Raw genomic sequence first — 15,681 nt, 5'->3', positions numbered from 1 at the left:
CCAGTATGAACTATCCTTTTGCCAGGGCCTGTGGTGACCTGTTCATGGGAACCCCTGACAGCTGTGAAACAAGTGAAATGACAGTGCCAGTGCAGAAGGGATGTGCAGCCATGAGAAATTGCCAATGGGAAAAAATAAGTATTATTTAAATCTAAGCTGCTTGGAGGAATTAAGCGGAGACATAATTTCCAGTAGGGATTGGGAAATACATTTCCTCTCCCCTCCACTACAATCCTTCCATTGTATTAATGGCATCTGTTAGACAACAGTCATACACAGGAGAAAAAAAGCATTTTTATTTAAAATCTTTGTCAATAAAACTTTTTGAACACATTTCCATTATGTCTGTCTTCATTTCACTTGCACAGTCTGTAATGAAAATGCTCTTGATTACTTTAATATGTGCAACCACGGGCTTCTATAAAACATCAGTTTTGACTCTGGAAGACTGGACAACGGCATCCAGGAGCAACTTGACTTTGGTGAAGCTTCACTGATTTACACCAGATGAGGATCTGTCCAAAAAAGCCCAACTCAGTGTTTTCTTTGCAATTGTGAAATGTTGCAACATACTGACCGTACTGCCAACTATGTCACCTCTTTGAGACACCACACAAGTTGATGAAACATGTCTTTTTCCTATTCCTGCTATGTGTGTGGACACTTTCTCTTCAAAATAGACACATTTACTCCAACCATGAAATTCAGTGCATCTTTGAGTGCTTCTGTAATGATTTCATGCTTGTAGCAATAAACTTCTCTTTAGCAGTAAACTCTCTTTAGAGGTCTGCAGCCTGCAGCTAAATGTACTGATGTTACCTATTTTCTCTCAGTGATCCAAGAGGTGAAACACATTGTTTTTGGCTATTTCACATCTCCATAGTTAGACCAGTTTTCCCCATGTGTGCATGTGGCACTGAGACGGGAAAGGCTACAGCCCTGTAAGCCACCTTACAGTTTGGGTTATGATTTCTGCCCACTGCACTTGGGTGTTTTTGACAGGTTGGGAAGGGATTTTGGATGGGTGATGGGACCCTCCAGAGGACAGGAGCTTTGACCCTGGTCTTCCTGCTCTGCACCACTCAGTATAAACCCCGAAGCACCACCGCTAGGCAGCAGCTCATATGTCCCACAGTGGACATGAGCTTGGTGCTGTTACAGGAAACCTGGGGTCAGCCAGACCAGTGACAATTCACCCCAACGTCCACACGCAGCTGCCTGGCTTGGAAGTGGAATGCAAGTGGAGCAGCCAGCGTGCTTTTCCCACCTGCATCCCGACCTGGTGTATACCACAACATTGTCCTGCCACTCATCCTCTTCAGTCATCGCCTTCCCACCAAAAAACAAGAAGAATCAGGCTCTGGTTGAACTGAGTCAGGCTGTATGAAATAGGTTCTAGTTTTAAGCACAAAGGCGAACTTTGAAAGGAGGCCATACAAAATACTGTGGGATCATTTCAATTCAAGGGATTGAGTAGAGGAGGGAGGGAATACTGCCTGAATATTGGGTGTGATTTGTTATGAGAATATTAAATTTAGCCTTTCTATAAATTCAACATATTAAAATACTTCACACTATGTGATATCAAATCCACAAATCTGTCTTCCTTCCATTACATAAAAACTTCTCTCTATTGGCTGTACTTGATAATTTATGGGAACAACAAACATCTGAAATCAAGGATTTGGGAGATGAGAATATTACATGCTTTACCCTTCTGGATCAGAAAAGCCTAGTTTTAAGCAAATGCCAGCAAATATATCGTATGTTGCCATCTGGAAATTGGAGCTGAACAAACCTCACGATTTTAATATATTTTCCATCCAGCTTTGCTCTGAAGTAAAAAGGAAAGGATGGGAGGCAGCGCTGGAAGTTTCTGTGATTCTCTCTAAGGCTTACGCTGCTTTATTACTTTTCCACATAGTTAACATCCTGTACACAGACAGCAAATGATTTTTCTCAAACTGCTTGGTGGATCAGATTGCTACCTTCGAGAGGACATCATGTACCTTTGCCCCAAGAGAGGTCCCCGTCAGCTGGCAATAACAAACCGTTGAGTTCAGCTGAGTGTACTGATAATGTATTTCCTTTCATCTCTCTATTTGAAAAATTCATAATTATTGCTCTAAACCCTTAGTGCTTCAATGTTACTGGTCTTCTGGAGTCTGAAAAAACAATCCGCAATTACTTTGATGCATGCTGTGTAGTCTTCATTGATCCCATTTAAGCTTTTAATCTCATGAATTCACAAAGTTAATTCATAAAACAAACCAAACAAACCACAGCAAAATATGCCCTTTAATAACAAAAGTGGTGATGACCATAACTGTCTTTGGGGATTTGCTCTAACGCAGGTTCTTCTTTCTCAAGAGCTGATGTTAGATTTCATTTGGAAAGGGGAAAAAAGGACATGGTCACAAAAAATTTGTTAATGTTTGCTAATCTGCATACCCCTAGGGAAAAGTCTACTTCAAAGTCAGTAAAATGGTTCACACAGACATTTCAGGGTGTGGAATCTGTCTCTGAAATCAACAAAAAGGGGCTTTTTATTTTAAAGTACTTCAGGCCTTAGATCTTGACACAGTGTCCTAAAATCTATAAGAAAACTCCCTCAGCCTTAGCTACATTGGTCTTGGGCCCCCAATTCCCCCATCTGATGCAAAGTGGCAGTCTGAAATGTTCACTTCTATAACTTGAACCCCAGCAGATGCTATTTTAGGGAGAAAATTAGCTCTCCAACATTTAACTATATCAGTGGGTGCATCCTGCCCCAAGGACTGTGATTAGCTAAACTCTCTTTCCTCTCCAAAACCCTGATTGCGTCGACGTATATGACTTAATAACTTCCCTTTGAACTCTGTTAGAAACGAAGCTTTTGGCAAGTAGCACTTATCAGAGAGAAACAGAACCCAGCATTAAACAAAGAGGCTTAAACAGGCCCCTTCCCAGCGAAGTGAGGGGGGAGTGGAAGTGATTCATTAACATGAAACAAGTTGGCTCCCATTCAGAACGGTATTTACCGTGAGTGATGAGAGGATACCTTGAGGTGGTAGAGGAATATATACCTCCCATACATCGCTGGCAAGCCCGCTAGCTGGGGGAACAGCATGGCTGAGACAGGCTCATCCTGTCCTTCTTTGTTTTGCCAATGCAATTTAGAAACCACGTTGAACATTAGAAACTATGTTTTGCTGAACAGGAATAGGTTTAAGGTACTGCCCAAGGGCTGTGCTGAGGGCTAATAATCCCCAGGAATAAATAGACATACGGATGGATGGGGAAGGAAGAAATGCAAACTCCAGTGATATGAACGGGAGCTGGTGCATCAGGAGACGGAGCAGCTGTGCTCCCAGTCACACCTGGCCCCTGAAGCAGATTTGGTTAGTCTGTCCTGACATAGAAGCATGTATCTATATCTGTCTAGATAGACAGATATCCATCCATCTAGGCGGATTTCATCTCTCTTAATTTTCACCAGAAGGAACATGTGAGGAATCCAAGTGTGGTTTCTGCCCAGAGCAACTGTTCCCTAGAAAATGAAGAGAAAAGCTGTGCTGGGATGAAGGCGCAGGCTGGTCCTGCCTGTAATCCTTTCCTGGATAATGATACAGGTGGGAACAGATGAGGAGAGAAGAAATAAGCCCCCTGACCTACGCAATCCCCCATAAATCTACCTGTCCCTACCCTAGTGCTACCAGTTCTCTTTAACTATCTCCAGGCTCCCAGGCTGCTCGGGGCACTTTCGCCTTTCCCAGGAATGCAAGCTAATGAGGTTTGCAGGTGTGGATAAGGCAGAAATGCTAGCACCTGATACAAGTTATGCAGTCTTTATTTTGGCTTCTGCAGCAGCCATTAGAGTCTCACAGATGGAAAAAAAGCACGAGCTATGTATTTTAGTTATCGGTGTTTTATCGAAGGCGGTGTCCTTGGGCTAGTTTCTGCTACTGGTAGAATTCAATGGAGATGTGTATTTCCCAGGACAGCCTTACAACAGGATCACCTGATCTTTGGGTCTCCTCCAAGGTAATATTTGAAACAGCCTTGTTGAGCGGTGCAGGGAATGGCTGTGTTTCTAGTGCTGCTTTTTTGGGCATGTACACCCAGTGCAAGGCGTTCTTGTGCAACTGCTATTGCATGGAGCACAACAACCTGCATGGTGGTTGCCTGTAGTCCGGGGGAAAACTGTGGCACCTTCTCATGCTATTAACTTAGAAAAAAAGAATGCAAAGTCTGGGGTTGGTGCAAAATTGCTTCTGTTGCAACTGGACCAAGGAGCAAGCACGTTCCTTGTTGGGTAATACTAAGCAATAAAGCCAAATTCAAGCAGATAAAATGGAAATTCTTGCTGGAATAAGGTTTGAAGGCAGCTGGCAGTATGTGCAGGACAAAGGGAGTGTGTGGGAATGTGAGGAGTTCAGCTCATCTGGCTGTGAAAATAGACACCAAAATGGCTGGGAGGCAAGGATCAGTGTGAAGGCTGCAGCTCCCTCTCCTTCCCACTCTGAAGCTCTGCAATGGCTGAGACATCAAAACCAAACCAAAACAACAACCAATAAATAAATAAATAAATAGAGCCAGCACAATATAAACCTGAACAACAGGGCTCTGACAGCTGCAAAGTGTTTGAACAACATGTCAGATGGGAAAGTTCATGAAATCTCCTGTATCCCAGCGGAGCATGTGAGCTGCAGCTTTTCCTGGTTTCTCTGACCATATTTTCCCCATAGCTGCAATACTGTCAGCATATGGGCTGCATGTAGATCCCAAGGAGAGGGGAAATCAACCGGAGGAATCGACCCGGCAATGCAAAGAATGAGGATGCTATGCTGTCTGTTACACCAGAGGCTGTGCTCCACGTCCTCACCTGTCTCACTGCATCCTCCTGGGGACTCCACACACAGCCACAGACCTTTGGGTTTGCTCCCGAAGTCCTCCCCATCGAGCAGCAGTGTGTTTGCTGCTTCCTTTGAAGACCTCACTTTCTTACGGCATCCTCACAAATGTGTGTGCGAGGTCAAGGTGACAGCGCCTCCCTCCAAGCAGCTGCCCTGTTAGCACCTGATGCTGGATAATAATAATGATTAATGAATCTTAATCTTTCTGTCACAATTCCCTTTCATTAATATTTATATCTGGCAGATGTACCCCCAGGGGGGAGTTTGAATTGCTAAGTATTATACTGCTATGTACAGCTGGTATTTTATGCAGCAACTTCGAGGACATTCTTCTAAACAACTTATTATGTGCAATTTTATTTTCAACTCGTTGTTAATGCTGCCACGTGTCAGACTAGAGAAGAATGTTTATTTTAGTCCCACTTATCTGATGAAGTAAAAAAACAACAACACTGAATACCAACATTTTCAGGGAAAAGGATCTGATGTAAAAGAATGAATGCATGAATGCTTAACCAACTAGCATTATTACAGAGGTCAAGCTCAGCTACAGATACACCACTGAGCCTCCTAATTACAACAGGGTGTAATTTAAGGCATCTTTAGCAGCCGGTGATTTTAAACGTGTGCCTTTTTCCGGTTAGATGTATGTGTTCAGCTGCTAAAAATGTCTTGTGAAGCACTTTTGGAAGAATAAACATTCAATTAAATGATCTAGTTGAGTCCTTATAATTGGGATGAAGTCTGTTTATAACTAATTCATAATACAACATCATTAGCCAAATGATTAATTGGTAATTACTCTATGAAAACAAATTAATCACCATGCTTCCCAAGCCATGATCCTCTGTCTACACTGTAGCAAGCCATTTGGCTCCAGTCTATGATTGTCTTAATTTATTTCTAGTTATCCATCTAAGTCTTGGCTATTCAATTTGGAGAAATCTCCTCCCGGCTCTCAGCAATGCTCTGTCAGCTGCAGCAATAACCAGCATGAAAACCATTTTCCATTTTTTTAATATTTTATTACTGTCCCCGGGCATGTCTGAACCCTGACTAGGTGGATATTATTTCTTTGATTGTGCTCTCATTTGAAAGTAAGAACATGAATCTTGTGATTATATCCACATAAAGACTAAGAAAATCAGCAGATGAGGATACAAAATATGGTCAGCCTTTGTGTTTGAAGCAGTCCTCAGCCTGCAGAGACTTCAGCTTGGGAGTCAGACTGCGCAAAATAGCTTCTAGATCATGTGGGCGCACAGAAAACACGCACAAGTTGTATGTAAAAAAATAAAAATAGAAGTGTGGTGACTGTTTCTGAGTTGTCCTCAGGGTCTGACAGAAATGTCCGCACAGCTGTGACAGTGTGGTAATGGTGTCTAGCCGTGTGCTGACCGCCACAAGGAGCAGGCTGGGGCCTGAGGCCCGCTGAGGCAGGCTGAGCTCCGCAGGGCCCAGGCATGGCTCCTGCTTCCCTCAGCAGCACCAGGAGCTCATTTCGGGGCTGTATTTGGTCTTCTTGGTGGCACTGATGGCTGTGCCATAAATCAAGCAACCTGGACACCCTGGCTGGCCTGCTCGGCCTCTGAATTTCACAAGAAAATTTCGCAAAGGGTGTGTTTGTGCGACCAGGCAGGCACTTGGGGTGTACAGCCAGCCCCTGGGAGCGGTTGGCTCAGGACCTGAGTCCAGCAGGGACATATCCCACAGAGGTGTCCAGATTAACCACATATCACCGCTGCCTGACGGGACGGTAGCCAAACAACCCCTGGTTTACCAAAATCAGATCTACCTGAAGCTCACTGATGGGTCGGGTTTCTAGCACTGAGTGCCACCTTCTGAGAAAAACAATACATGAAGGCGATTGCTGCAGCAGCCAGAAAGTGGGTAAAAGCCCCTCTCTCTGGGTGGTAACATGGTGACAGCACTTCACTGGATAGTTTGCACCAAAAAGGAGGACTATGCTGTTAAGTGACACAGAAGACATCAGTTTCCTCACGCTCTAGGTATGATTCATAGCAGATTTAGTGTTTTAACAGAATAAGTAGCTTCACTGATGTGCTAGAAATGAGGGTCGAGCCTGTTTTTCAGCTTGGATACTCCAGGGACCCTGTGCTGATTGCCAGATTGCTTCCTGGATGAGAGCGTGACTCGGCCATCAAACATTTTTTTACCCTTTGTATTCAGTTTTATGTACCCAAAGCTGCTCCTAATGGGGTGCAGATGTTTCTCATACTCAGTTATCACGGAAAATGGACAGGAGAAGGAACTACTGAAAACTCTGGAGGAGCTGAAGGGAAACCACGGCACTCTTGAATCACTAGCAAGGAAATAGCTAATGAGTGTTTTTTTTCTTTATTTTTATTTTTATTTTTTCCCCCTCAAAAATCACTGCTGTTGTCCCATGGGGAACAAAAGGGACAGAAAATAGGATGATACTGTTCATGGATAATCAAGGAACTCTAAGGTTTAATAAAACATGAAAACTCCTACAACAAAGAGGAGAGGAGGCAGCGGGGAGCCTGGCAGCAGGTCCGTGCAGGAGAGGCACTGCCAGGGTGCTAATGGTACCACCGGTGCTGCTGGCACTAATTGCAGCTCATTCCCTTCAGATTCCCCAGTGCCCACACAGCCAGGGCAGCTCTGCAGACAGAGCCAGGATGCTGAGTGATGGGGATGAAGAAAGTGCGTCCAGCCAAAGCACCTCCAGCTGCAGTTTGGGTCGCACAGGCTGGAGGAAGTGCTGCGCAGTAGCAAGCAGCTAGTGGGTGATAAAAAGAGCTGAGTGTTTCTGTTTGCCTTCATGCCGAGCATTTCTGTACATCCAGTTTTTGGTATGATTTGCATGATTTTCATCCTTTTTCCACTGAGCAGCAACAGCAGATGGAGTGGGAAGATTCTGTGGGGTAGTTCAACAAATGGTCATCTGGTGCTTCCTTCAAGTCTCTCACCAGGAGCATTTTTCTCACTTTTGTCTTTCATCTCTGCCTTTTTGCAATCTCACTGCCTTTGCTATTGGAACACAGGGTACCTCATGCCTCGTCCAAGCAGTGCCAAGGCTGGAAATGGGAGCTTCCCCTTCTTCCCACCCTGCACAGCCCCAGCCTGCCTTTGGGAGGGTCCTCACTCACCCGTGTCTTCTCCTGCCCCAATCCTCATGCAGCAGCAGCAACAAAAATTGGATCAGCTTTGGACTTATTCCTCTGGCATTACTCTTTCTGACAGGGATAAGCAGAAAGCCAGAGAAAAGATGCTGAAACTTATATCAAGCAAATAAACCAGACCAAACCAATAAGCAACCAAACCAAACAGACAAACAACAAACAAACAAACAAGTAAAAAACAACCAGGGAAGATAACTGTATTCCATATAGACAAATGTCACAGTCCAGACTGGAAAGGGCATTCGCCACCCTTAGCCCTTCCAAACCAGTCTGTCGGTTGCATCTGCTAGTTGGCACCTGCATGTACTCACTGAACGGAAAATAATTGCTTGTGTGACAAACCAAATGCTGCAAATCACGATCCTAAAGGTGGTCTGCATCAGAGCAGAGGCATGGAAGAGCTGCTGCAGCCTCTGCTGGACAGCAGGATTAGAGGGAACCCGAGAGCAACCCTGAGGAAAATCGTGGCAGGATTTTTAAGGGAAGAAAACAGCTTTTTAAACCATCACATAGCTGTTGATGAGCAAGGCATATGCATTTAATGTTGAAATGAAATGGATTTAAAAGCTACTGATAAAAAAATGATCTCAGTGGCTGAGTCCTGTGAAAGCACCTCCAGGACATTGTTGGTCGGATAAGTCTCACCTCCATGGCCACTGCCTGCCATTCGTGTCCCTGTCCCCATCCCTGTATGCTCCCTGCAAGCCTCATAGTGGCACCTTCAACCTGGTGGCAATTTTTCCTGAATTAGGGAAAATCAGAGGAAAGGACAGCCTGCTTTTGTCATTAGTTTGAGCAAAAGGTGCCTTTGCAAACAGAAAATGAAGGTTTGAATGACACCGAAGGAGGGAAATACTTGTTAGTGCCTCCTGAAAGGTGATGCTGGAGCCCCGATGGGTGAAAAACCCTGAGTCCTGTCTCCATTTGGGACCACCCCCTGGTGCGCAGCTGAGGAGCTCCCCCTGCAGTCACCGAGCCGCCCGGATAAACCCAGCACCACCGAATCGCTGTAACCAGCATCCCATAGAAATGAGAATAGACTCATATATTAAGAGAAACGTGCCGCTGTGCTCTCGGCTTGTTGTGCGGCCCCTCTGGCACACAGAGCATCATCTGCACCGCCTGGGGAAGGGCCGGCACGGATGCTCCGGGGGTGCCGTGGGACAGAGCCGTGCTCAGCCCCTCAGCTGCATCCAGGAGCCAGCAGGTGCTTTAGGCATCCAGGCAAACTCCCCTATTTTTAATTTCCCCTTGCAATGCCTGCTCTGAGGAAAAATGAGGAAGCATGGCAGTTAATCAGAAGCACGAGGAGTGAAGTGTTGCCTTGCAGGAGATAGGGAAATAGGTTCTTTAAAAATCCTCAAAGAATAAAGTTTCTCCATGTGTTGCGATTTAGTATCCAAGCAATTTTAAGAGACTGTTGCATAGGGCTGAAAAATCTTTAGCTGCTAGGCTAAGAAGGAAGTTTTTAGCTGAATGACCAAAAACATTAATTTTTCATCCCTAGTACCTTGGGCCCGCATATTTGATAGAGATGGATGCACCAAAGCTGGTCTGAGGAGCCGATGGGGGAACAAAGGGCCTGTGGATGGACTGTTGTCATGGTAACTGCTCAGAAAGCACTGAAAAAAAGGCTTTTTTTTTTTTTTTTTTGGGCTGGGTAGTTTATTATGTTTCCTTTTGGTGGCACTGTCTGCCCAAATATTACCAAATCACCAGCTGCTGGAGCAGGTGGAAATCCCTCCTGTGGGTCTGGCTTCCACGGGGCCCTTGTCACTTGTAGAAATGGATCGCAGCAAACTGTTCCATTTCTTTCCCCACGTTTTGGAGGAAAGGTGTCGACCGGGTACCGATTACAATCAGGCAATTAGCCATCACTGCAGCAGCAATAAATATCCACCGGGAAAACCAGAGAGCAAATCCTATCACTGCTCCATTCTCAACCTGAAGTTTTTGTGCATAACTTCGTTCTGGTAGCAGTCACACCGAAGGGCACTGTGAAATAAGGGCTCAGAGGAATGAGCCTTTTGCAAAAATAACACATTCTGAAAAATCAGAATTTCCTTGAACTTTGGGTAAATGTCCCAAAGGCACGGTGAGCTCCGAATCATGCAGTTCTAGTGGGACAAGCCTCTGGACAAAGCAGTAGCTCTCATGTAGCCCTACAGCTTCTCGCTGAGCACGGGGGCAGATTCCTCACTCCGTGCCTCACCAGCCCCAACCAACATCCTGAGGGACTTGCTGAGGCTCCTGATGTATAAGGTCAGATACTTGCCATAAAGAAGTTGAAGGGTGAATTCCCGGCTCAGGCACAACCACCAGGATGTCTTCAGCAGAGACAAGGCTCCACTTCTAATTTTCTAGTTTTCTCTTTCTCTTTTATTTTTATTTTTTTTTTTTAGTTTGAGTCCTTCGCTGCTGCTATCTTCAGTTTTTTTTTCTTTCACTAGTGGTGAACTTGTGAGTCCTTCCAACACAGATGAACACGAATTCTTCCTACAGTCTCTGCAGTGAATTAATGGAGCTTAAATAGGACATTGTGTGCAGGGAATCAGTGGGACTGAACACGAACAAAAGACGCTTCTCCATTAACATAAATGAGAAACTGTCTCACTGTGCTTGTTTAGTCAAATTGTTGCCCGCAAAGAAGTGGTGTTTGCATCTCTTGAGTAAATTTTCCTGCAGATTTCAAGTGTTCTGATTAGGATTTGCAACTTCAAAGATCTTGGTTTAGCTCTGTTTGCCATTCTTCCTCCTGGTGTTATTGATTGCAGAGATGTTTCCGTGCAAATAGCAGTGTTCACCTTTTAAAATTAGCCTGCTCCTCGTTCCCTGATGATGAGCTGCTACCCCGGCCCAGCTGGGCCTGGCAGAATAACAAAATCCCTTTCCTCCAAGAGAATAATAGAAGCAGAAGGGTGGAAGGATGCTTGGAGGGGTAAACATGGAGGAAACTATATTTAGCTGAAGACAATCACACATGCACACACACACACACACAAACCCACAGCACTAAATTTGAGGACTAAATAATTGCTCGCAATTAGTGAGAATTTCAGGGCAATTTACAAAAGCCAAGCTCCAAATTGCCATTCGTTTTTCCAAAGGGTTAGATATCCAGCTTCCATAAGCAGGAAAAAATGTTTTCTTCTCATTTCCATTTGCCAACGGGGTCTGCGTGAGAAGCACTCACGTGCTGTTAGTGCACGTGCCAAACCCCACATCTGGGTAAGCAGCAGGGGGGTGATCTCACGAAGCTGGAGCTCAAGGGGAGCTCCTCTCACCTGCTGAGTCCTTGGCTGATGTCTGGCACGACACGAGACCTGAAAGCCAGGCGTGGGGATTATTTTACCTAAATGTATATCCCTGGGGTGCTGATGTGTGCATCTGGGCTTAGGTTCCCATCGGGTCATCAGCCACAGCTCATCCTCAGGCAGGTACCGTAGTGCTTTGTCTCCAAATGGTCCCACTTTGACTGCAAAGGCTCAGGCACTGACAGCTGCAGAAGGGAAATGTAAAGTTTGTAGGGACAAAACCTGTTCAAAGAAGACACCTCCTCCCCCTCCACGTTGGCTCCTGTCCTCTCCATTTCCCTCCAGCATCAGAGAGGGCAGGACAGCCATCGCAGCTGACAAACCTCTATTAGGGCTCCATGATTCTTTCAAAGCTTTTTTTCCATGTTTTCACTGTTGTTTTCCACTAGAAGCTGGCTGAGGCTCAGCTTTTCTCATTCAGCTCTTTGAACAAAATGACTTGGTTTTCTGCTGAAAGCATTAACCACCGTCCAAGGAATGAAAACCCCACAGGACCTGGTTAACTGCCAGGGGCGTTTTCAAGGACGTTTGTCCATCAGGAGGTCACTGCCAGGGGGGGTAACACCTGATGGTAACACCATTTAACATATTTGGGGTTTAGAAGGAGGGCTGGGAGAGCCTGGGCAAGGCTTTGCCCCCCAGCCCCAGGGCAGCAAACACACAATCCCTCCTGCAGCTATTTCCAGGACTTCAGGGTGGCTGCTGCAGATGCTTGGCTGATGGAGCATGAAGCTCTCCAGCCTTGCAGCTCGCTTGTAGCTTCCAGAGACACTCCTGCCTCTACCCTCGGAGTAAACCTCCTCCCTGCTCCACTGCTCTTTCTACATGCCCCAATTCTCTCTGTGTGAGCGTGGAGGGTCTAACACGGAGGAGAGCAGGGCACGGGAGCCCGCATTTCCTTGAGAGAGCTGGGGCAGCGTTGTCCCCGTGGCTGTCACCTTGCCATTGCATGCTGCACGTCCCACGTTGCTAAATGTGCACTGGTTGAACATCAACCCGTCCCTCGATCTCCTCGTTGGCAGCTCGCTGTCTTCTCTCCCCTAATAAAGCCGGCACAGCGGTGGTGCTGGTGGCACCGTCCCTTTGCATACCATGGTAGCGGCCAAGCAGGCGGCTGTCGGTGCTGCAGTCAAAGCTTGGAAACTTGTAAATGCCTTGAGCAAAGTGCTCCACTTAGGCTCATTAGCAGTACAACCACACGATGCCCGCCCAGGCGCCTCTGCCAGGGAAACTTCCTGCTCTTTCAAGGTCTTATCAATAGCTGCAGTGTGGCAAACGGACCTGGGGGATGGGAGCGGGGAGCGTGAGTCACAGCTGGCTGTCTTGTCCCTGCACGGCAGGGAGAAATGCCTCTCCGTCCGTGCTGCAGCCGCCTGTTGCAATATTGCTCTGCTCCCTGCTTCAAGCGTGTCCGCACCGAGCTGGCTCATCCCAGCCAAAACCCCTCTGGCTCCTGGGGATGGTTCATGTGCAGGAGCACGGCTGCAGCTCTCCAGGCTCCAGATGTGGCCACGTCTCCTGTTCACCAGGGGCTGTGGTAGAGGAAGACATCAGGACATGGGTTCCTCGTGGCCCTGCTGCTGGCAGGAGCCTGGGGACGGCTGATGGACACTGCCCCGAGTGCTGGCTGGTGCTCGAGGGCCTGGGGGACGTGTTGGATGTCCCCCTGAGATCTCCCCATCCCCAGCAGCTCCTCTCAGGTCTGCTTCAGTGTTTGCATTGGCAACTTGGGGTGATGAGAGGTGAGAATGATACTGGAAGGCTTCATCCCTATGTGCTGTCTCCAGCCGTGGGGTTAGGTAGATTCTTGTGCTGTTCAAAACCTTTGGGAAGCTCAGTTGAACTTGCCCAGCTCTGGGCACTATGTGGTGGTCAGACAGGCAAACGGGGCTTTGGGATGCCTGCCAAAAAGGGCTGCTGAGTAGTGAGGGAGATGGCAAAGAGGTATTTTGGGAATCTGCAGTCCCAGCTGAGCCTTGCCTTTGGGTCTGAAGATGTATCTTGTCCTCATGGGACACCAGCTACTCCAGACATCTTGCAAAGATTTTCCCTATGTAGTAGAATAAGCAAAACGGGGATGAAAAGAGCAGGAGATTCCCCTCACTGCCTAATTCTTCCTGGGAAAGGATTTCTCCAGCAAGATGTAACCAGGCTGAGGGCAGGGAAGGGCACAGAAGAGCTTTGCAGCCATTGATAGTGGGGACTCCATGCCTGCTCCTGGTCTTCATGGTCCTTAATCCACCTTCTACACATTCCTGTGGAAAAAGCCTTATCTCTTATGAGCTTGGTGGGTAGCTCCTGGAGGGGACAGCTATTTCTGCTATGTGGCCCCTGACTTGTCTTCCTGCCGCCTGGATTTGCCTGAGAGATGCAGCCGGTGGAGCTGCCCTCTTATCACAGCGTGCACAATTTTCGGGGGGCTGTGCACGTCGCTTTGTAACCTGCTGGCCTCTGCTCATGGGGCACAGCCCCTCACAGAGACCCCAGGCATTAGACCCCAGTGCTCTGTGACTCTGGCCACAGCAGCAAGGTTTATTGTTGTTTTGCTTGTATCTTGCCCAGCAGTTGAAGCCACAAAGTTATTAAAAGGTTAATATTTAAAGGCGTTTTTTTCCTTGGATCAGCAGCATTTGCAGTAAAACGCATCACAGCCCACAGACCCTTTGCAGTTGGATGAGAAATGTGTAACCCCTGTTCATCCCTCACATCCCCTCTCTGCTGAGTTGTTCTTTTATTTCCCGGTGTGGTCATGTGTGAATCGGCCACGAGTTACCAAGTCCCTCGCCCGCAGGAACCGCAGGGCTCCCGGGAAGGGGTGGGAAGCTCCTTGCCTCTAGCACTGGCACCTGCTGGACAGAGGAGTGCCGTGCCCTGCAAAGCAATGGTTTTGTGCTGAGGAAGAAGAAACAGCAACGTTCAGGAGGACACAACCTCCCCGTTCCCCCTCTTGGCAGGAGGCAGCAGATTCCTCGTCCCTAATCAAAACCACGCTCATCCCCCCAGCCAGGGCTTCCTGTGAGCGGCTGCAAACCCAGGCTGGGACTGGGAGCAGCGGAAGGTTTGTGGCCCTTTCCAGCTCTCCATAGGACACCGCCGCTGCTGTCAGTACGAGCAGACCCGGGAGCTGGAGCTGTACACATTGGTCTGAGCACACAGCAGCACACCTGAGGCTGTCTGGTTGGCGATAGGAGCTGCTCAGCCCGCCGGCAGGACTTGGCAGAAGGCTGGCAAATATTTTTCAGTGCAAAAATGCTCCTGCTGGTGCCCCTGCCCGAAGCTGGGAGCTGTCCTACTGACAAAGGAGCAACATCAAGAGCAGCTCAGCTCCTTTCTGCATCCACCCTGGCTCCTCTGCCCTGCTCTTCCAGGCTGGGAGCGCTCACCAACAAGTCTCCACAATGCTTGCTTCCAGCCCTCCATCCAGCATTGCACAAAGACCGTTTCCCTGAGCTAGCAGATGTTCCGAATTTGGCATGGAAACGCATTGCTTGGAGTTAGAGAGAATTCCTGTGATTAATGATTAATGCTGCTATCTGAATAATTACCTCAGTCAGCCAGCTTTTCCTTTGGCTTTGCAAGAAAATATGCATGGAAAATGAGGAGAATATCCTCTTTCTGTATTGCTGCCTATATGGATTTTTTCTAAAAGGAGGGATACAAATATATTTGGGAAAACAAACAACTGGCAAGTTTACAAGGTGCATGCGCCCTGTCTCCAGTACTGACAAAGGACCACAGCCCCCCCAGCCTCTGCATGGAGAAGGTGCTGGGTTATATACATTGAAAAATCTTGGGTTTCGGGTGGAGATGATCCGAGCTTATAACCGCACACCTAATATCAAATTTCCATAAGCACTTTGCAGATAAAAGCTCCCTTCATCCAGCTCAGCGATAAGGTTTCTTGTGTATATGTGCACGCAGATAAGGAGACATTGTTTTAAGGTCAGTCTGAAAAAACATGTCTCTTTTTGTGGAAAATGTCATTTTTTTTTTTTTTTTAATGGAAATTCAAATACTAACCGTTTAAGCCAAACTTTAAATAATTATATTTTAGTCTAGTATTTTGGTGTTCAGGAGTTGTTAACGAGCTACCAACATGTTCTGCACTTGCCAGAATACGCAGACAAAATACGTTTCAACAAAACCAACGTGGTATTCCAGGAAGGCGATGTACCAAGCCCGATGCCAACCCTTTCTGAAGGCATCCCAAGCTGATCTGAGGAGCTGCTGCCTGCAGCAATCTGATCTCTGCAGCACGGGGCTCGCTTTGGGCTGCAATAAACCAATGCAGATGGGCAGATGTAC

This window comes from Aythya marila (genome assembly GCF_965140915.1).
Source record: "Aythya marila genome assembly, chromosome: 14".
In the NCBI taxonomy this organism is placed as follows: Eukaryota; Metazoa; Chordata; class Aves; order Anseriformes; family Anatidae; genus Aythya; species Aythya marila.
Note: the sequence above shows the minus strand (reverse complement) of the source record.